The 22,028-nt window shown below is 42.5% G+C and overlaps 1 long non-coding RNA gene across 2 annotated transcripts in view; it reads right to left on the bottom strand.

Annotated features, from left to right (window-relative positions):
- Positions 1 to 22,028, bottom strand: part of LOC122483106 — a 32,071-nt gene that overhangs the window by 7,030 nt on the left and 3,013 nt on the right. Inside the window, exon 3 of one of the 2 annotated variants that reach the window (XR_006297305.1) lies at positions 6,788 to 6,882. The exons of the other annotated variant lie outside the window; for it this stretch is intronic. This is a non-coding gene — a long non-coding RNA (uncharacterized LOC122483106). The remainder of the gene's footprint in view (positions 1 to 6,787; positions 6,883 to 22,028) is intronic. 2 annotated transcript variants of the gene reach the window in all.

The raw sequence follows: 22,028 nt of genomic DNA, 5'->3' as shown, positions 1-22,028 counted from the left end.
CTTTTTAGAACTACATTGAAATATTTACAGAAGAAATAGGATTTCCAAGATTTGCTTTCAAATCACAAGGGGAGTGTGGGGGTATAGATGATGGAGGTTGCCTTTCAATGGATAAGTGCTGAGGCTTGGTGATGGATATACAGGGCTTCATTCTATTATTCTCTCTAATTTGGGGTATTTTTATTATCCACAATATGCTCTTATCCATAGTAGAATGTTTTAAAAATACTTTATGGGCCAAAATGTATCTGTTGCCTCAGTTTGGCTCATGGGCACCAGGTTGTGGTTCCATTCAACTCTAAATTGCCTGTGAACCAAACCATCAGTGGTGAGAACCTTTATTACTAGACCTCATCATCCCAAACCTCTTCCTGGTCCCTTTTCAGCTTCTTTCTCAGAGGTGCCCATCTCCCAGGGAACAGGAAATGGTGTGGCAGAGAGGAGCATCAACAAAGCCATGAACACTAGGAAGAGTTCCCTGGGACAGAAGACACAGGGATTAGGGAGACTTGGAACTGCAAGTTAAGAGCTGTCACAACCTAGCACCCTTCCTTAAAATCCCTGCCTGCGCCCTTCCCATATCCCACTCTTTCTCAACCTTAAAGGTACACACAACATCCGGCTGGACCTCCCACCGTTTACCTCTGCGTTCCAGAACCCAGACAAAGGCATCCACTGCCCAGAAAAAAAATAAAATAATGAAAGACAGGAATCTCCCCCGAGGCAGTTCAGGTTAGAGAAGAGCGTTGTCAGTATGGGGCGACAGAGCATTTGGGGTGGGGGCGGGGAGCGAGTGAAAGTCCCCTTATCCGCTGGCTCCTGGGGGGGACTGTGTTGGACCCGGGCTTAGTGCTTTTTCTGTGCAGCCTCTTCTGGTTGCATCCCCTCCTCCCTCCACCCCTACTTCTCCCTCCGCAGTGGACGACCCTTCCCCCGGCACGTGTCTGCGCTGCTAGCTGCTCATTTAGAGCCGAAGAGGCGGGCTGGGAGAATGAATTACGCGATCTGAAGGCTGGGGGTAGCGGCGGGGCCCGGGACGCCAGGCGGGCGCGGACGGGAGACAGACAATAGGCAATCAGCAGACCCCGGGGCTGGGGAGCGGCGGGGGCGGGAGCGGGGGCGGGGAGGGACGCCCACAGGGAGCGCGATCCCAGGGCGCGTCCCGGCCCTCCCCAGCCCGAAGGCCTCTATTGTTCCTCGGCTCATCCTCTCCCGCCCGGCCCTGGGAGCCCAGCTTGGCACCGACGGTAGGGGTTTGGCAAGGGTCGGTTCCGGGCCGCTACCGAACCGGTGTCCTCTGTGCAGGCCTCGTCCCTCCACTGTCGCGCGCTTCGGCCCAGGGGTCTGCGAGCAATGGTCAGGAGGCCGGCCCTCCCTTGCTCCCAACTCTTTCATCATCCGCTCCTCTGCGGGTCCCGGTAATGAGCTCCTGGTCCCGCGCCATTGTGTACACGTTAGGGTGAAGGCGGGTCTCCGCGGTGCGATGGAGGGTGACCGCGCGCGCGGCTGCGACCCCCGCTTCACACCTGCTCCCCGCCCCCAGCCCGGGGCCGACGCGGGTGTGTCCTCTCCCTCCCCGCGGGAGGGGTCTCAGCTGGGGCTGCACTTGGTAAAGAGGCCGTGGAGAGGACGGCAGCGGCCGGAGGAGCAGCTATAAATTTGGAGCAGATGCGGCCTGACAGTCACCCAACCCGGGGAGGTGGGGGGCGGGGAGGGCTCTGTGCCCCTCCCAGGCCCCATCTTCGAGTCTGCAGCTGAGTTAGACGCACTCCGGGCCGAGGTTGACCGGGACTTTGGACAGCCGGAGCCTGCCTCCTCGACTCACACCCTCGCTTCTGCTCTTTGTGTGCCCACGTTGGGGGGGGAGGAGGAATGGAGGTCAGACAGATACCTGAATAAGTTTATTATTTTTCGGCTTAAAAAAGGTGTTTTGTGGTTTTTGGGGTTTTGTGTGTGTGTGTTTTCAGAAGAGACTGACAAAGTCTGCGGCGCTGGCACTTCTGGGCAGCAGCTAGAGGAAAATAGCAGAAGCATGCTAACGTTGTTCTTTCCACTCTTCTTTAAATCAAGTGCCCATTTTGTGCTAGAAATGCCAGGTAGGGAGGCTCAGGCAGACAGGATGAGGGTGGGGAGAGGAGAGTGGGAAAGGATGGAAAAAAAAAAAAGGAATAATGCCTGTCCTGAGTATTCTATATACAGCAATACTGTACATTTAAATAGCATTTTCTTTAGTAAGTAGTATTCTCCCCATTCAACAGAGGAGGGAGCAGGGTCCAGAATGCCACCAGAGGTTTGGTGGGTTACTGTTAAATCCAGGCATCCTGAACACTAGTGTACATGGGGCGGGGGGGGGGGTGCTTATCACTACACCACACTGCCAGGGAGGTCCAATGGGAAGAAAGTGGAGAGAGTTGGAGCTGAGCGTGGGTACCAGTGGCTTATCTTACCTGCCCTGGACGGCTCCCTCTCTAGAGTAGCATGAATTGAAGACTGAGTCTGTGTTTCTAGTGTGAAGATCATGGTACCATAGCCAAGCTGACGTAGAGTGAATTTGGGGTTAGTGTCCACAACAGAGTTGCCAAAAGCCTCTGCAACTCTGTCATCCCTCTTTGCAGGTGTTCCTCTGCTTCCTCGAACACTGTGGGGCTAACTGTACTGGCTTGTAGGATCCATTGCTCTTTCTCTTCCCTTCCACTCTCACAAGTCTTGCTGGTCCATGCCCAATGGGTTACTAGACCAGTGGTTCTCAGACTTTAACTTGCATCGAAATTACTTGGAAATCTTAAAATGCTTCCAGTTCTGATTCAGTCAGTCTGTGGTAGGGTGTGAGAATCTGCATTTTTAAAAGTTTCCCAGGTGATGACCCTGCTGATGCCTGCGACCATACTTTGAGACCAGCCTAGGCAGAAAGGAAAAATAGGGACTGGTGAATAAGGAAAGGACTGTAGTACTGTATGTGTGGTATTGGAAATGGTTATTGGCAGTTCAGGCTCTCAAGGGTACTGGGGTATCTTCTCTCTCTGTGAGGGAAACATAGACTAAATCCCCAAGGAATTGTGGGCATAGTTCTGAATTAGCCCAGGGTATGATACTTTCCTGGAGACTTAGCACTCCCCCTAATGGACTCTAATGATTCTACACTTTCCTCAGCCTTACAAATGGCAGCAAGAATTACCCTAATTTTCCCAACCTAATTGGTTCATCCACTCATCTCTTTGTCACTAAAGGAAGAGGGGTGTTGTCATATACCTTTGCAAAATGGTTAGCATAGGTTTTTGCTATTCAGCAATGAATCAGTGAATGTGTATAATTGTTTTTTTCTTCTCTATACGAGAGCCCTAACACTTACAAGTCCCCTCCTTCTCACCTTTGCTTCTCCCAGCTGTTCTAAAACACTTTAAAGGTGATTTAAGATGGTTGAATTCCAGATATTTGCTGGAAAATTCTCTTTGAGGTGTCAGTATCTTTATCACCAGTTAGGAGCCTTTGTCAGGTGGCAAGCAAGCAAGTCTTAAGTCAGAGGCTTAAGGATGGGTTTGCAAAAATTGAATTAAGGGTGAGGTGGCTAGGTGGCTCTGTCAGTTAAGCGTCACACTTTGGTTCAGGTCATGATCTTATGGTTCATGAGTTCAAGCCCCACACTGGGTTATGCACTGACTATGAGAGCCTGCTTGGGATTCTCTCTCCACTCTCTCAAAATAAATACATTTAAAGAAAGGGAGGGAGGTAAGGAAGGAGGGAGAGAGAGAGGATGAAAAAAGCAAGTGGCATTTTATTTCTTACCACCAGGTGGCAGACCATGCCTCATGAATGAGAAGAACCCTACATTTGAAGCCCAGCCTAAGCTCTACTTTTTTTAAATCAGAGCCAGGACAAAAGGGCTGTTCTCTAATTAGAAGACTTGGGAATTGAGGCAGGGAGACCAATTGCTTGTAAATACCTTAGTAACTGCTGCCAAGGTACTTGAGTGATTCCCTGAGCTTCCTCATCAGTGAGAAAGGGAGCAATGGAATGTTCTAGTTTTTCCTACTGGAAAAGAGGTACACCCTCTTTGCAGATTTAAGAAAATGGGTTATTTAACTAAGAAAAATACAAAGAATGTCACTTCAAACCAGAGGTTTCTGATGCCTTAAAGACATATGGCAACTCTAAACCACTTTATAGGCACATTGTTTGGCCTCTTTCTCCTGCCCATTGTCAGGGAGGCACCCCTTTATTTCCTTTCATCCGAAAGTTCTTTGTTCTGTTGTTCATACTGAACTTTTTTTGAACATAAAATTAAAGCTTTATTCTAACTCTAGAATCTGCTCAGGGGTTTTCTTACTAAATTCCAGTTGGCAATCTAAGGGACATGTGGATGGTCTCAAATGATCATGCCCTCAGATGATACTCAACAGTCAACAAAACCTAAATCCTCCAATAAGTAAGCAAGAGTTACACACGTACAGCACAAACATATGTATATATCTCTTACAGGAGGGCTCAATGAAAGTTTTGAGAGAAGGGAAGGTGAAGATTTCTGTTTTATACACCTTTCTCATTTCAGGTGTACCAACAAACACTGAAAATACAGTAGTATCCACCACAATGTCAAGGTCAGAACAGATCTATTCCTTACATAGAAAACAGGAAATTGTAGGGTTGCCTGGGTGGCTCAGTTGGTTAAGCATCTGACTTTGGCTCAGGACATGATCTCATGGTTCATGGGATAGAGCCCTGCATTGGGCTCTGCACCAGCAGCAGGGACGGAGCCTGCTTGGGATTCTCTCTCTCTCCCTTCTCTCTACTCCTGTACCACTCACTCACTCTCTCTCCTCTCTATCAATAAATAAATAAATAAATAAATAAATAAATAAATAAATAAATAAATAAACAAACAAACTTAAAAAAAAGGGGGGGGGGGGACCAGGAAATTGTATATACCAGTATCAGGCTCTCTAACATAGATGGGATATTATCCTGTTAGCCTGCAGGGGACATTACTTCTCTTAGTTGATCAACTTTAGGCTTCCTCCCTCATTTGGGAGTGGGAAGATCCCAGGTACACACTGACCATCTCAGACTAAGCAAAGCTTCCCAGCCCAGAGTACTTCATTGATCAATTCTCTGCCATTGCAGCAGCCCCTTGTTCACTTTCAATGTTGATGGATATGAGTGGTAAAGACAGAGACCATAAGAAAAAAAATATGATTTAAATGGTACATATTTGGGTTTTTTTTCTTTGTGGGTTAACAAAGTCACTCAAAACATATTTATGGAATGCCTTCAGGGCACATAGCATGGCACTTCACCCTTCATTGAAAATCCATTAAAACAATTACCAGGTCATGCTTGGAAACTTTTTTTCACAAAGGAATTTGCTTTAGTTGTTGGGTTAGCAGAAACTAATTTGAGATGCAAAATTAACAACCCCGTTTGTACTAGGAAGGCCTTATGTAAACCGTCACACAGTGAAAATAATATATGTGAATTTATTATACCTATGTCTGAGCATATGGATTTAGAAGCTACAAACCTAATGAGCCAGTGTTCATATGAGGGAAGAATGATTTTAGAAGTTAATGAATCATCTTCTATTAATGCTCCAAAGTTAAATGTTTACCTGGAAGGTTGTGCCCTGGTTATAGGCCATTAATGACCACCAAAAAATGAAATTATGTTCACATCTATAACACTTATGGAATGTCATATCCTCTTGACTCATACCAGGAATCTAGGCTCAAAAACAAAAAACAAAAAACAAACAAAAAATCCTACTTTTTACTGAGATACTGTTGATCAAGGCAAATATCCAGATTCATCCAAACCAATATCTCGTCTTTGAAATTAATTTATAATTGTTTCTTCCCACAGCTAACTTTAACAACCTTTATTAGCATATGTACGTATACAAAGTTGGTTCTGTCTTCTTTCATTATTCATTTCACAAGGAATTTCCATTGCCTACATAAGGCGCTGAAATGGAACTTTCCCCCACATCTTGAAAAGCCCAAGTTACCTAGCAGAGAGATGTTTGAGAGTTGTGGGGTCTTGTTAATGCTTCCCAGTCGCAGTAGGACTGCCACCATTCTATTTCTGTCCCTTGTTTCTAGTCCCAAATCTTTCTGCAACCAGTGCCTAATCCAAACTTCTCTACTGTATCCCCTGCCTTCTCAGGGCAGGAGGAGAGACAAAAACTAGAGATGGAGAGAGGGTCCAACTCTGCCTTAAAAGAAGGATACAGTTGAGGCACCTGGGTATCTCAGACGGTTAAGCATCCAACTCTTGATTTTGGCTCAGGTCACAATCTCATAGTTTGTGGGATTGAGCCCCAAGATGGGCTCTGTGCTGTCTGCAGAGAGCCTGCTTGGGATTCTCTCTCTCCCTTTCCCTCTGCCCCTCCCCCACTCATACATGTGCTCTCGCTCTCTCTCAAAAATGAATAAACTTTTTTAAAAAAAGGAGACACTTTCCATCAAATTGTAGAGCTGACATAAGGTGATTAATATAAGAAAAATAATACAGGTTTAGAGCATAAACTGGTATCAGATAATCTCAGGTTTGAAGTTCAGATCCACCACTGACCAGTGATATGATTTGGGGCAAGTAACTTAACTTCTCTGAGCTTAAGCTAACTTCACTGTAAAGTGAGGTTTAAATAAGATAATGCATATAAAATGCCTAGTGTAGTGTCTACTAGAAAGCATCAGTGAATGAAAGCTCTTGGTATCCACCAGACCCTAAGCTCTGTGACAACAGCAGCCTATATCACCCCTGTGGCTTCAGGTGATTTCTGGCAAACTTTTACCTGTGATGGAGACAGTGTGAACAGACTAGCAATACAGCAGAAAGCTCATTGAACTGTCAGTAAACCAGGGTACTGCATCATAGCGACTTTCTTTTCTGGGAAAAAAACAAAACAAAAGCTCTGTTGTGAGTAAGTAAGTAAGTAAGTAAGACCCTCTCCCTTTCTTCTAATTGTCAGTAGGTTAGGTGGGTCCTTCCAGAGGTAGACACTGAGACAAAGATTAGAGAGCGAGGAGTTTATCTGGGGAAGAGGATTACCAGTAGGACAACAGAAGCATGGGAGTGAAAGGAAGGAAGCCGATAAAGGCTGGGTTGCGGGTACCTGGCATTTTATCCCATCAGGGAACTCTGGGAGATGGCACAAGACACATCTCAGAGTTATACCATGTAGGAGCAAGAAGTTGGGATATTTAGCTACTAACTCTCCATCCAGCATTGGTTAAGATCTGCTTCTGGGAATGTTTAAAAGGACGGACATGTAACAGGACCCTCCAGGTCTATCCTGCAGCCTTCCTAATGGAGCCTGCAAAGGACTAATGGCACAGGCGTCCACAACAAATGACACCAGCCTCCTGGAATCGATTAGTCTTATGGCCTAAGCAGTAAGGCCAGTGAAACTGCAGCCAGAACCTGCTGCAGGGAATCTGCCCTTGCTCTGGGCCCCCCTCAAAACTTGTTCCTCTATACACAGATTGAAGCAGTAATCCTAAGTGTAGTATATGTTGTCTCCAAAGTCCGAAGAGGCCTACCAGTAGGGCAGCTCTGAGTGGTAGCAAAGGCAAGTCACTTGTCCCCAAACTTGGTGTGGACATCTTGGCATCCTTCAGACACCTGGCCTCCTCGAAGCTTCACTGATGTGGTAGACCCCTGACTCATTTCAGCATTTGTTTCTTCCCCTCTGGTATTCAAGTGATCCAATTAACATAATGCCCTCAAAGTAGGGGAACTTTGTGTTGTTATATATATGGTCTTTTGGGCAATAGTTTGAGGCTGCTGTGGGAAAATACCCTGAAGATTCTCAGAAGCTCTAGTCGAGAGAGCCCTTTAGACATTACCTTAAATCATTCAGGGTCTTAACAAGGGTTTACAGCCATACTCTTGATTTGATTTTTGGCCTCAGACTCTCTTACTATTTTTTTATTTTAAAAAAAAAATTTTTTTAATACTTTTTTTTTTTTTCAACATTTATTTATTTTTGGGACAGAGAGAGACAGAGCATGAACGGGGGAGGGGCAGAGAGAGAGGGAGACACAGAATCGGAAACAGGCTCCAGGCTCTGAGCCATCAGCCCAGAGCCTGATGCGGGGCTTGAACTCACGGACCGCGAGATCGTGACCTGGCTGAAGTCGGACGCTCAACCGACTGCGCCACCCAGGCGCCCCTAAAAAAAAAAAATTTTAAGGTTTATTCATTTTTGGGAGAGACAGAGAGACAGACTGTGAGGGTGGGAGGGGTAGAGAGAAAGGGAGACACAGAATCTGAAGCAGGCTCCAGGCTCTGAGCTGTCAGCACAGAGCCCGACGCGGGGCTCGAACCCACGGACCCTGAGACCATGACCTGAGCCAAAGTCGGACTCTTAACAGACTGAGCCACCCAGGCATCCTGGCCTCAGACTCTTAGCTTTGAGAAATTTTTACCAGCTGGGAGAACTGGGGGAAAGTTATGTTTTCCAAACCAGCTAATCCTTGGGCTTTGAGATACCCTTGAGATTCTTCTTCTAAGTGCCATAGTTCTTGCTTTTGCTCATCTCTCTCTTCCTGCCCATTGTCATATGGTTAAAAGCAGCCAAATGGCACTTTCAACATTCTGTCTGGAAATCTCCTTAATCCTATTTCTGAAAGTCTATTAGGTATCTTTTCCATCTTTCACGTTTTCACAGGCAACCATTTGCCAGTTACTGCATCACTACACAACCAAAGTTGTCCTCTCTCCGGCCTCTGATAACCATTTTCTCACTGCATTCCCAGCCTCCAGCAACTGTTTGTCCTCCACTCCTCCAGTCTTTGCTAATAGCCTCTTTGGTGTTTCTCCAGCCTCTAACCACCAACTGGTCCAAGGGCAGAATTCCTGGAGCATGAGAGTGGAAGTTACAAAGCGCTTGAGGTTAGGCTCTGGAACAGCATCACTTCTGCTACATTTTATTGTAGCAAGCCACAGGGCCATTCCAGATTTAAGGAGTCTGGGGAAATAGACTCATCTTTTAATGGAAAGGCTTGTCAGACATTGTGACAATGCTTTGCAATCCACAGCAGACATCTTTACACTGTGTGTAGATACATCTTTAGAATAAATTCCTAAGAGTGAACTTGCTGATGAGTCCAGTGCAAATATGTATTTGTGAAATATTGCCAGTCACCCTTCACAGAGGTTATACAAATTTTGAAACTCACCAGCAACATATAAGGATGCCAGTTGAGGTTTCCCTAGATCTCACAACACAATGTGTTTTCCAAATTATTTTCTCTGCCAGTCTGATAGGTAAAAATGACATCTTCTTGTAGTTTTAATTTGTATTTTGCGTATTGTGAGTGAGGTTGGGAATATTTTATTAAGAACCAATTATATTTTCTCTTCTTGAAACCAGCCGGTCATATGTTTGCCATTTTCCATTTGGTTTGTAGGTATGATGCATCATCTTCCAATGCACTTAAGAGTGGGTGGGATACTTGGATACCAACTCTGGGACAGGTTCTCTTGAGTCTCTGAACTAAAAGATTTCTTACATACCCAATTTTGGTCTTGCTGAGAGTAACAAATTTTCTCCCTTGGGAAAGGCAATTACTATGAGGAGACCATAAATGAGCTCTAAGGAAATATGTAGTTCTCTAACTGGAGAAGACCCAAGTTTCTAGATATCTTCCTCCAAATCTCACTGCCCCCAAAGGAGAAAATCAAGTGGGAGAGAATCCTAAGTCTGGAGGGACCCAGGTGCCTTCAGTTTCCTAAAAGGTGCTAATGGAGAACTGATCATAAAGATTCCCTGCCCTCTCCTGCATATGTGTTGTAACTGACTCCTGTAGCTTGTGGGCTCTGGTATAAGGAGTTCTGCATTGAAGTAGAATGCCGTGTTTGAGTCTAGTGACTTCGGACAAGTGTCTTCCCCTTCACTTCAGTTTCTTCATGTGTAAAAGGAGGGTGATATTACCTGTTTTGAAGCTCAAATATGAAAGTAATTTGCAAAGGTAAGATGTAAAAATATATGTTATGATGTTTACCTAGAGGTTCTAGATGCCATCCAGAATCTAATGCAACATGTGGAAACTCAGCGATTCTAAACCATCATTGCCTGAAGGACACCACCATCTTTCTCAAGCTGAGATACTAGATATGCCTGCCTAACTTCTTCTAGTGCTACCACGAGTAGCCAGAGTTGAGGGTAAGGGCACAGTCCTCCAGGCTTCCAAGTGTACCCAAGACTCCAGGTACCAGCTGCAAGTTCAGGGACCCCTAGGACCACCTTTACTTCCGATCAGCTGGCTGCAAATTAGGGAGCTCTCATGACCACCATCAGGTTCAATAATTTGTTGGAATGACCCACAGAACTCAGGACTTATGATTACAGTTTTACTATAATGAAAGGATACAAATTAGAATGAACCAGAGGAAGAGACACATATGGCAGAATCTAGAAGTGAGAGGGTTCCGAATGCAAACTTTTGTGTCCTCAAGAATGGGTCTCCCTCCTAGCATTGATGTGTGGTAACATGCAGAGTGTTGCCAATCCAAGACGCTCATCCACATGCCTTGTGTATTCAAGAAACAGCAAGGAAGCCAGTGTGACTGGAGGTTGGAGGCAGCAATAAGAGATGAGGTCAGAGAGGTAACTGAATGGAAGCAGGAAGACCACTTAAGCAGTTCTTGAAATAATCTAGGCAAAACATGATAATGACTTGGAACAGCAGTGGAAGCTGTAGGAGGTCATATTTTGAATTTGGAAGGTAGCTCTAGCAGGATTGGCTGATAGCTTGGACACAGAGTGAGAAAGAGTCAATGACAATACCATGGTTTTTGGCCTTTGAACAGCTGGAATGATGAGGAAGACTGGAAGGAACAGGTTTGGAAGAGAAGATCAGAAGCTGTTTTGTACATTCAGTTTGAGGAGCCCATTATGTGACCATGTGGAAATGTCAAGCAGGAAGCATGTTATACAAGTGTGCAGTTTGGAAGAGAGGCCTTTCCTGGAGATATACATTTGAAAGCCATCAGCATATGGAGAATTATTGAAAACTGTGAGACTGGAGGAGATCACCAAGGAAATGAGTGTAGATGAAAAGGACAAGAAGTCTAAGAACTGGTTCGGAGGCACTAGCAAAGGAGACTGAGAAGGAGCAATAAATGTGGTAGGAGGAAAACAAGGAACCAGGAAAAGTATAGGTTTCTAAGAGCGAAGTGATGAAAACATTTGAAGGACGAAGGTGAGATCAACAGTGTCAAATAAGGCTGCCAGTTCAGGTAAGATAAAAATGAGATTGTGCCTCTAGAACTTAGCAACATGGGGGCACCTGGGTGGCTCAGTCAGTTGAGCATCCAACTTTGGCTCAGGTCATGATCTCTCGGTCTGTGGTTGGAGCTCCACGTCAGGCTCTGTGCTGATAGCTCAGAGCCTGGAGCCTGCTTCGGATTCTGTGTCTCCCTCTCTCTCTGCCCCTCCCCTGCTCATGCTCTCTCTCTCTCTCTCTCTCTCTCTCTCTCTCTCTTTCTCTCTCTCTCTCTCAAAAATAAACATTAAAAACAAAAACAAAAAGAGACAAAACAAAAAATGGGTTTGGCAAGGGGCAGGAGGAAGGAGACAGGAATTGAACGTGAAATACTGAAACACTTTTGAGAAGCTTTGCTCAAGAGGGAAGAAGAGAGAGGATCATTTCTGGAATGGTAGTGTGAGGAGCTCTGCGGATGCCCTCTCCAGTGAAACAGCCATAACTGGTGAAAATTATTTCTTAAAAACCAATCTTTCAGTCCCTGTAAATTGTCTTAAGGGTATCAAGCAAACAAATATTTATTCAACAAAAGTGTATTAGATCTCAGTTTAAACAGGGAGAATCTGTGGCACTTAAGCCACAACACCCCTCCCCCTCTTGACCACTCTCCCATCTCAGCTGGATAGAAACTCTGCATGGCAGCAGTGGCCATGAAGACAGGGCTTCCTTTCTGTCCAGCTCCCAGTCACAGACTGTTATCTCTCTGTGCAGGGCAGGCTACCAGCATTTTCCATACCTCCAAACTCTGTGTGGCAGAGGTTAAATTCCAGGGAAGTGCTGCCAAGAGGCTGGAGTCTCTCCTCCTTCACCAAGCCCCCATGTGTAGGTCGGAGGCTCTACCCAGGCATGACAGGCCTAGAACACTGGGGCCCTCATCACTCACAGACAGAGGTTCCATATGGCCAGAAGCAAGCCAAGGAGATCAGATGGTTACTACCCCCACCCTGTGCCCTGCAGAGGCAGATCACTTTGAAATACTTGGACAACTGTCCCCGACACTGGCTCTAAAGCAGTAGTGTAAGATTTTGCCCTAGGGGAGAAGTAGGCCATAAAAACAGAGAGTGCCAAGGCTTTCATCAAGGGAACTAACTTTATTTGGAACACAGTGTGGGGAAGTTCAAGCCTAAGGGCACTTTTGAAAACAATGGAGATTTTGGTGGTAAGCAATTAAAAGGCTGGTACCTCCATGAGGACAATAAGCTAAATTGTAAGCCAACAAGTTTACCAGAGAGAACTGGGGAAAGAGTCAGCTAAGAACAGCCCTCCTGGGGTCAGGACAAACCTCAAAAACTTACCTCAAAAACTACCCCTGCAGGGGGAGCCTGGCTGGCTCAGTAGGTGGAGCATGTGACACTTGATCTAGGGGTTGTGAGTTCAAGCCCCACACTGGGTGTAGAGATTACTCAATAAAATCTTACACACACACACACACACACACACACACACACACACACACCAGCAAAGAGAACCAGATTTCATTGGTTCCCACTGTGGGACAATATGTGCCCCACTCTATTATAGAAAACAATAGACCAATCAGCTGGCAATTAGTGGTACCTAACTATCAAGTGTGAATGTAGATGTGAAAATCCTAAAAAGATAAAAATACTAATAAACTGAATCCAGCAACATATGGAAGGGATTATAATTCATAACCAAGTAGGACTTATCCCCAAAATACAAAGTTGTTTAAACATCTGAAAGTTCATTAATATAAGTCACTGTATCAATAAAGGACAAAAATCATGGACAAATGATCATCAATACAGGACAAATGATCACCATATCAATAAAGGACAAATGATCATCTCAATAGAAGCTGAAAAAGTATTTGACAATATCCAACACACCAATATCCCTTCATAATAAAAATATTCAACAAACTAGGAATAGTAGAGAGTGTCCTTAACTTGATAGAGGACATCTACCAAAAACTCACAGCTAACAGCATTAATGGTGAAAGACTTAATGCTTTTCCCCTTACCATCAGAAATAAGATAAGGAAATAAGATAATTACCTTTTAGCCAAGGTAGTTAGGTGAGAAAATGAAGTAAAAGACATTCATATTGGAAAGGAAGAAGTAAAAATATCTCAATTTAAAAAAAAAAATTTTTTTTAACGTTTATTTATTTTTGAGACAGAGAGAGACAGAGCATGAATGGGGGAGGGTCAGAGAGAGAGGGAGACACAAAATCTGAAACAGGCTCCAGGCTCTGAGCAGTCAGCACAGAGCCCGACGCGGGGCTCGAACCCACATACCGCGAGATCGTGACCTGAGCCGAAGTCGGACGCTTAATCGACTGAGCCACCCAGGCGCCCCTAAAAATATCTCAATTTTTTAGATGAAAATCATGTAGAAATTATATAGAAAATAATAAATAATTCACTGAAAATTATTAGAATAAACAAGCTAACAAGGTTGCAGGCTACAAGATCAATTACACACATCAATAGGATTTTTAGACACTAGCAATGAACAATCTGATAATGAAATTAAGAAAATAATTCCACTTGGAGTAGCATCAAAAAGAATAAACTACCTAGGGATGTATTTAGCCACAAAAAGTGTAAAACTTACACTCTGAAAACCACAAAACTTGTTGAAAGGAATTAAAGAAGACCTGAATAAATGGAAAGATATTCTATTTTCATTGATTGGAAGATTTAATATTGTTAAGATGGAAACTGATGTACCGAAAAGTTGCAATCACTACCAGATATATACTGGCTTTTTTGAGGGGGAGGGAAGAGCACAAATTAACAAGCTGATGCTAAAATTCATATAGACATACAAGGGACCCAGGATACCAAAACAATCTTGAATTTGAATTGGAGGACTTACTCTTCAGAATTTCAAAACTTACTATAAAGCTACAGTAATGAAGACAGTATGATTATGACAAAGTGATAGACAGAAGATCAGTGGAATAGAATTGAGAGTCCAGGGGTACCTGGGTAGCTCAGTCAGTTGAGCATCCAACTCTTGATTTTAGCTCAGGTCATGATCCCTGCATTGTAAGATCAAGTCCCATATGTAGGGCTCCATGCTGAGCATGGAGCTTTCTTAAGATTCTCTCTCTCTCTCTCTCTCTCTCTCTCTCTCTCTCTCTCTCTCTTCCCCTCTCTCCCTCTCTCTCTCTCTTTCCCCTCTCCGCTGTTTGTGCTCTCTTGCTCTCTCTAAAAATAAATAAATAAATAAATAAATAAATAAATAAATAAGAGTCTAAAAATAAACCTCACATTTACAATCAATTGATATTTGATGGAGAGGTGGGCAAAACAATTAAATTGGTAAAGAATAGTCTTGCCCACAGTGTTGGGACAACAGGATATCCAGATGCAAAAAATAAATAAATAAATAAATAAATAAATAAATAAATAAATAAAAGGAAAAAAATAAAAGGAAAAAAAGTTGGACCCCTTCCTCATTTAATATGAGATAAACAAAGGCATCAAATAATCTAGTTGTGCAGGAGAGTGAGAGAATGAATGAGGGAAATAAAATGATTGTTCAACCATATCAAGGGGACTTGAGATCAGCAATCACCATTTAATTGATAGGCAGACCAGTCATTCTGATTTGTGGTTTTCTCCAACCAACAGCAGCTGCATGGTGCAGGGTTCATAAGCAGACAGTTGGATTTAAACAGGATTGTGATTTTGCCAATGAGTGCTACAAAGACAGAAAAGGAGCAAGTGAATGAAAGATTACAGCCCTCGTTTATAAGGGTTGAAGCTGGAAGCTGGGGACAGCCAGGGTTTACTAGGAGCAAGAAGGTGTACAGAAGGGTCAGAGAAGAAACTGAGGACATAGAGAGTTTTTTTGATCACTGATCACAAACACTGGAGGACACAGGAGTTTGAAGGGGTGGGTAATGGAATCAGAAAAGAGAATTTACGGAGTTTCAGGGTTATTAAATTCCATGGCATTTAAGAGGTCCTTATATTCCTGTGAGGAGTGACTTAAACAGGGAAAAGGGTGTGATGAGATTAGTTCTGATAGTCCCAAGTCTGATAGCGGTAGTGTAGAGGTAGCAGTCACAAGGCTGTTACTGTTGTATTGGGTCGGGGCTTGGGGTGGGAGCAGCTATCTTCTTTTTTTTTAAGTTTATGTATCCACCTTTAGAGAGAAAATGGACACACACACACACACACACACACACACGCACGCACGCGTGCTTGTGAGTTGGGGAGGGTCAGCGAGAGGTGGAGAGAGAGAAATCCCAAGCAGGCTCTGGGCACTATCAGCGCAGAGCCCAATGATGACGTGGGGCTTATACTCCCAAGTGAACCATGAGATCACGACCTGAACTGAAACCAAGAGTTGGATGCTCAACTGATTGAGCCACCCAGGCGCCCCAGGAGCTATCTTCTATTAAGTGCACTTTATCATTATCTTATCTATGCTTCATACATTTCCTAAGAGGTAGGCACTATGTCCCCATTTGGGAACAAATTGACACAGTCCACATTCAGTGTTATAGTGCCCACAAGTGCTACAGCCATGGGAGAGAGGGAAAATTATTGCATTACTTCTTCCAACACTTCTTTTTAAATGAACTGGGTCTTAAAAAGCAGAATCAGACCTGTAAACCCAAAGAACAGACTGATCATTGCTAGAGGGGAGGAGGGGTGAGAAGATGGGCAAAATGGGTGAAGGGAAATGGCAGGTACAGGCTTCCAGGTATGGAATGAGTAAGTCACGGGAATAAAAGGCATAGCATAAGGAATACAGTCAATTATACTGTAATAGTGTTGTAGGGTGACATATGGTAGCTATACTTGTGGTGAGCTGAGCACAGCATAATGTTTAAACTTGTGGAATCACTATGTTGTACACCTGAAACTAATGTAACATGTGTGTTAACTAAATAAAAAATTAAAATAAATAAAAATTTAAAAATTAATTTAAAAATAACTGAGTTTATTTTGTTTTCTTAGGTATCACAAAACCATCATTTTTTTTCTTTGTGAGAAAACAAAGATCAACAGCAAAATGAAAACCAGAATTAGATACAGGCAGTATTAAACCCTGTTGCATATTATTTCAACCCTTTTAAAAGTTAATAAATTGTATGGAAGCCTATTTTTCAATAAATTATTAATAGACATTTTTTTTTTCCTTAGAGCAGCTTTAGGTTTACAGAAAAACTGAACAGAAAGTATGGACAGTCCTCCTCGCCCTGCAGTTTCCCCTATTATTAACATCTTGCTATCCTGGTACATTTGTCACAATTGATGAACTGGTCCTGAAACCTTACTATTAATTAAAGGCCACAGTTTACATTAGCATCTGCCCTTTATGTCCCAGAATTGTATGGGTTTTGGCAAATGTATAACGTCAGTATCCATGTGTATGTCAGTATCATACAGAATAGTTTCACTGCCCTAAAGATCCTGTGCTCCACCTATCCATCCCTTCCTCCCTTCCTGCCCAACCTCTGGCAACCACCGTTCTTGGTCTTTCCTCGTTGTCTCCATTGTTTTGCCTTTTCCAAAACATCATATAGTTGGAATCATGTAGCTTTTCAGACTGGCTTCTCTCACTTAGCAATATGCATTCCTCTATGTCTTTTCATGGCTTGATAGCTCATTTCCTTTGTTCGTTGTGTGGATGTACCACAGTTTTTTTATTTTGTTTTATTTTTTTCCATTCACCTATTGAAGGACTTCTTGGTTGCTTCCTGGTTTGGACAATTACGAATAAGGCTGTTACAAACATTCACATGCAGCTGTTTGTGTGCATGTAAGCACCACCATTAGATCTCATAGTAAGACTATGATTAGATTTGTAAGTGGTTGTACCATTGCCTTGAAATCCATTGTTTCATATATTTTGTCTGGTTTTCTAGCTACTTAAGATAGGAGGGTATGTCTAGTCCCTGTTACTCCATCTTCGTTGATAGTGAAACCTGCCTGACACCATTCTAAGTGCTGGACCTAATAGAAGAGAACAAAATGGACACTCTTGGGCTTCAAACAGCTTACATTCTAGAGGGGGAGGGCAGACAATAAATACATGAAAGCAAAATAAATATGCATAAATAAATGATTTTGGAAAATGTATATTTTTAAAATTTTTATTTATTTTTGAGTGAGAGAGTGTGAACGGGGGAGGGGCAGAGAGAGACGGAGACACAGAATCTAAAGGAGGCTCCAGGCTCTGAGCTGTTAGCACAGAGCCCTACGCGGGGCTCGAACTCACAGACCGCAAGATCATGACCTGAGCAGAAGTCAGACGCTTAACCGACTGAGCCACCCAGGTACCCTGGAAAATGTGTATTGATAAAATAAGACAGTAATGTGGTAGAGAGGCAGATAGAAAGACATCTCTAGGGAGGTGATTCATGTTTGAGGAGATGAATTATGAGAAGGACGCTACCACTTAAAGAGTTAAGATAAGAGTGTTCTAAGACAAAGGATCTATGATCATCCCAAAGGCCTCAAAACAGAAATAAGCTTGACTTGGTTGATAGGACATATATAAGGCCAGTGTGGCTGGAGTGGGAGATGAGGTTGGTGAGGTAGGTAGATTGAGCTTAGAGTAAAAAGGGCCTTGTAGACCATTGTTCCAATTACCTATCACTGCATAACAAAACACCCTAGAAGTTAGTGGCACAGAACAACAACAATCATTAATTTTGCCCATGAATCTGGGGATACCTGGGGTCAGCTAGGCAGCTCTTGCTAAGGTCTCTCATGTGGGTACAGTCAGGTGGTGGCTGAGGCTAGGATTGTCTCAGAGCTTCTGCATTCACATGTCTGGCTAGGTACACAATAACTGGAGGCTGGAACATTTCTGGCTCCTTGGCTTTCTCTGTCCACATGGACATAGGGTAGCTCAATTTCTTACATGGTAGCTAGAGGTTTTCAGAGCAAGAGAAACTGGCAGAAGCTTCAGGGTATTTCTAAACCTATCCCTGAAAGTCACACAGTGTCCCTTCTACCACTTCTGGTTCATTCAGGCAATCACAAAGATTCACCCAGGTCCAAGAGGAGGGAATGCAGACTCACCTTCCTGTTGGAAGAGTGTCAAATAACATGTGAACATGTTTTAAAATCACCATGGTCACTGCGAAGAGTTTGGATTATATTTTTATAATAAGAAGCCATTGGTGGGTTTTTAACAAGGGAATGACATGTAATGATTTACAGTTTTAAAAGACTGTTCCATCAAGATTACTAGGTACAAAATAAACACGCAAGAATCAATTGTATTTTTACGTACCAGCAAAAACAATTAGAGAATAAAATTTAAGAAATGATACCATTTATAAGAGTGTTAAAAAATATACCAACCACCCAGGGATAAATCCAACAAAGTGTATAGGACCTTTGTGCAAGAAACTATAAAATTTTATTGAGAGAAACTAAAGACTAATGAAGGGATATCATTCCAAGGATATATCCCAAGAGATATCATTTCCTTTTCTTTTTTTCTTTTTCTTTTTCTTTAGAAAGAGAGAGTGTGAGTAGAGGATAGAGGCAAGGGGAGAGACAGTCTTAAGCATGCCCCATGCTCACTGCGGAGCCTGACGAAGGGCTCGATCCCAGTGGGGAGCCCAATGTGCAGCTCAATCCCACAACTCTGGGATCATGACCTGAGCTGAAATCAAGAGTCAGACGCTCAACCAACTGAGCTACACAGGCACCTGAAGAGACATCATTTTCAAGGACTGTAAGACCAATTATTATAAAGATGTCAGTCTTTCTCAAATTGGTCTATAGATTCAGTGTAATACCAATCAAAATGCCCACAGCTTTTTCTGTAGAACTTGATAAGCTAATTCTAAAATGTATGTGGAAATATTAAGGATCAAGAATAGAAAGCCACTCTTGAAAAAGGAGGAGGAAGAAAAGGAAGAGGAGGAGGAAGGACTTTCTCGACTTGACATAGCCTTATTATAAAGCCAGTGTGACTCATTATTGTGGCAGTGTGATATTGCGGCAGGGAACACAGAAAAATAGACAGACAAATAGACCAATGTAATAAAAGAGCCCAGAAACAGACCCATGCACATATGGACACTCGATTTAAGTCAAAGATAGCATTGCAAAAGGAGGAGGGAAAGGATGGTCTTTTCAGAAAATGGAGTTGGAAGAATTGGGTATACACATGGAAAGAAGGAAGAGAAGAAGGGAGGGAGGAAGGCATATACTCTTGACCATATGCGCTGGGAGACATGGACAAGAATGTTTGTAGCAGCATTATTCATAATATCCTAAATTAGAAACAGCCCAAAATTCAATAGTAGGATGGATAAATAAAATTTGACGTATTCATAAAATAAGAGTATTTTACAGCAATGAAAATGAATAAACTGTAGCCTCATACAGAATAGATGACTCTTAATTAAAAACATAATACTGAATGAAAGAAGCCAGATATACAATACATGTGATTTCACTTACAAAAAAAAAAAAAATCAAAACCAGGAAAAACTTTTAGTGATGTAGGATACAATGGTAAAATTATTGTTTTTGGGGGGGAGGGGTTCGACCAGCAAAGATTTGTTTTTTCTGCAGTGCCATATTTTAAAAAAAATAATGCAACATTTTAAAATTAAATTTAAAAAAATTTAAAAGCCAGACTTCTGGCCTTCCTTAAAAGTTGGAAGCTTGGCAAGGTGGGCCTACATTCCTTTCTGACAGTGCTTGGGTGGATGAGATACAGTGATAAAATTATAAAGAAAGGCAAGTTATCTCTATAAGGGAGATAAGGGTTTAACATTGGGAAGGGATTATGTGGCAAAGCTTCTAGAGTGCTATCTACATTCTATTTCTTTGACTTGATTGTGGCTATGCACTATTTGCTTTATAATAAACCATAGAGTAGTTGTACATGTATGTTTCATATACTCCTCTGTATTCATGTTACATTTCACAAGAAAAAAGTTTTAAAAAACCAAATTCACCTTGGCTACTGTGTAAGCAGACAAGTGTGCACATAGAAAGTCCAGTTGTCCAGGAAAGACATGATGGAGGCTAGAGTTGAGAAGTAGTCAGATTTAGGAAAGATTTCAGAGGTAACAGGACTTGATGTGGAATATGAAGGGAAAAAAAGATGAAACAGCAAACACACTGACAGTCATAAAACACAGCAAGGGAGTAAGTATATAACAGAATGAATAAAGCTTTTGAAACAGAAAACATTAAGGTGAAATGCTAAATTGTGTGAGTGGGTACTAGACGGAGAACTTTTGTCCAACTGATTAGGAGAGGCTTCAGACAAAAGTTGGAAATACAAACACTGGGCACAGAGGAATATGCACTGGGAAATAGATGGTCTTTTCAACAAATAGTGCTGGGAAAACTGGACAGCCACATGCAAAAAAATGAAACTGGACCACTTTCTTTTAAAATAAACTCAAAATGGATTAAGGGACCTAAATGTGAGACCTGAAACCACAAAACTCCTAAAATAGAACATAGGCAGTAATTTCTTTGACATCAGCCATAACAACATTGTTCTAGATATGTCTCTTAAGGCAAGGGAAACAAACACAAAAATAAACTACAGGGACGACATCAAAAAGTGAAGGAAACCGTCGACAAAATGAAAAGTCTACTACTAAGTGGGAGAAGATATTTGCAAGTGATACATCTGAAAAGGGTTCATATGCAGACTATATAAAGAACTTATACAACTCAATACCCAAAAACTCCACAAATAATCCCTTTACAAACTGGGCATAGGACCTGAACAGACATTTCCAAAGAAAATATACAGATGGCCAACACACACATGACAGGATACTCAACATCACTAATCATCAGGGAAACGGAAATCAAAACCACAATGAGGTTATCACCTTATACCTGTCTGAATGGCCAGAATAAAAAAGACAAGAGGGGCACCTGGGTGGCTCAGTTGGTTAGTCCAACTTCAGCTCAGGTCATGATCTCACTGTCCGTGAGTTCAAGCCCTGCATCAGGCTCTGTGCTGACAGCTCAGAACCTGGAGCCTGCTTCAGATTCTGTGTCTCCTGTCTCTCTACCTCTCCTCCACTCGCATTCTGTCTCTCTCTCTCTCAAAAATAAATAAACATTAAAAAAATTAGAGTAAAAAAGACAAGAAATAAGTGTTGATGAGGATGTGGAGATAAAGGAACCCTCATGCACTGTTGGTGGGAATGTAAATTGGTATAGCCACTGAGAAAAATGGTATGGAATTTCCTCAAAAAACTAAAACAGAAATACCATACAATCTAATAATCCCACAATAGGGTACTTACCCAAAGGAAAATGAAAGCACTAATTTGAAAAGTTATATGCACCCCTATGTTTATTGAAGCATTATTTACAATAGCCAAGATATGGAAGCAACCCAAGTGTCCATTGACAGATGAATTGATAAAGAAGACATGGTATATACACAATGGAATATTTACTCATCCATAAAAAGGATGAGATCTTGCCCTTTGTGACAACATGAATAGACCTAGCGAGTATAATACTAAGTGAATTACGTCAAAGACAAATAGCATATGGTTTCACGTATATTTGGAATCCAAAAAACAAACCAAACAAACAAGCAAACAAAAAGCAGAAATAGACTCATAAATACAGAAAACAAAGTGATGGTTGCTGGAGGGGAGGGAGGTAAGGAAATGCACAAAAGAGATGTAGGGGAAGGGAAGATTCAGGCTTCTAGTTATGGAATGAACAGGTCATGGGAATAAAAGATACAGCATAGGGAAGATAATCAACGGGGGGGAAAAAAAAGAACGAAAAGTTGAGAAAACAAATACTGGGCATAGATT

Source organism: Prionailurus bengalensis, chromosome D1, assembly GCF_016509475.1.
Source record: "Prionailurus bengalensis isolate Pbe53 chromosome D1, Fcat_Pben_1.1_paternal_pri, whole genome shotgun sequence".
In the NCBI taxonomy this organism is placed as follows: Eukaryota; Metazoa; Chordata; class Mammalia; order Carnivora; family Felidae; genus Prionailurus; species Prionailurus bengalensis.
The sequence above is the reverse complement of the archived record's forward strand: the minus strand, read 5'-3'. Positions and strand labels throughout refer to the sequence as shown.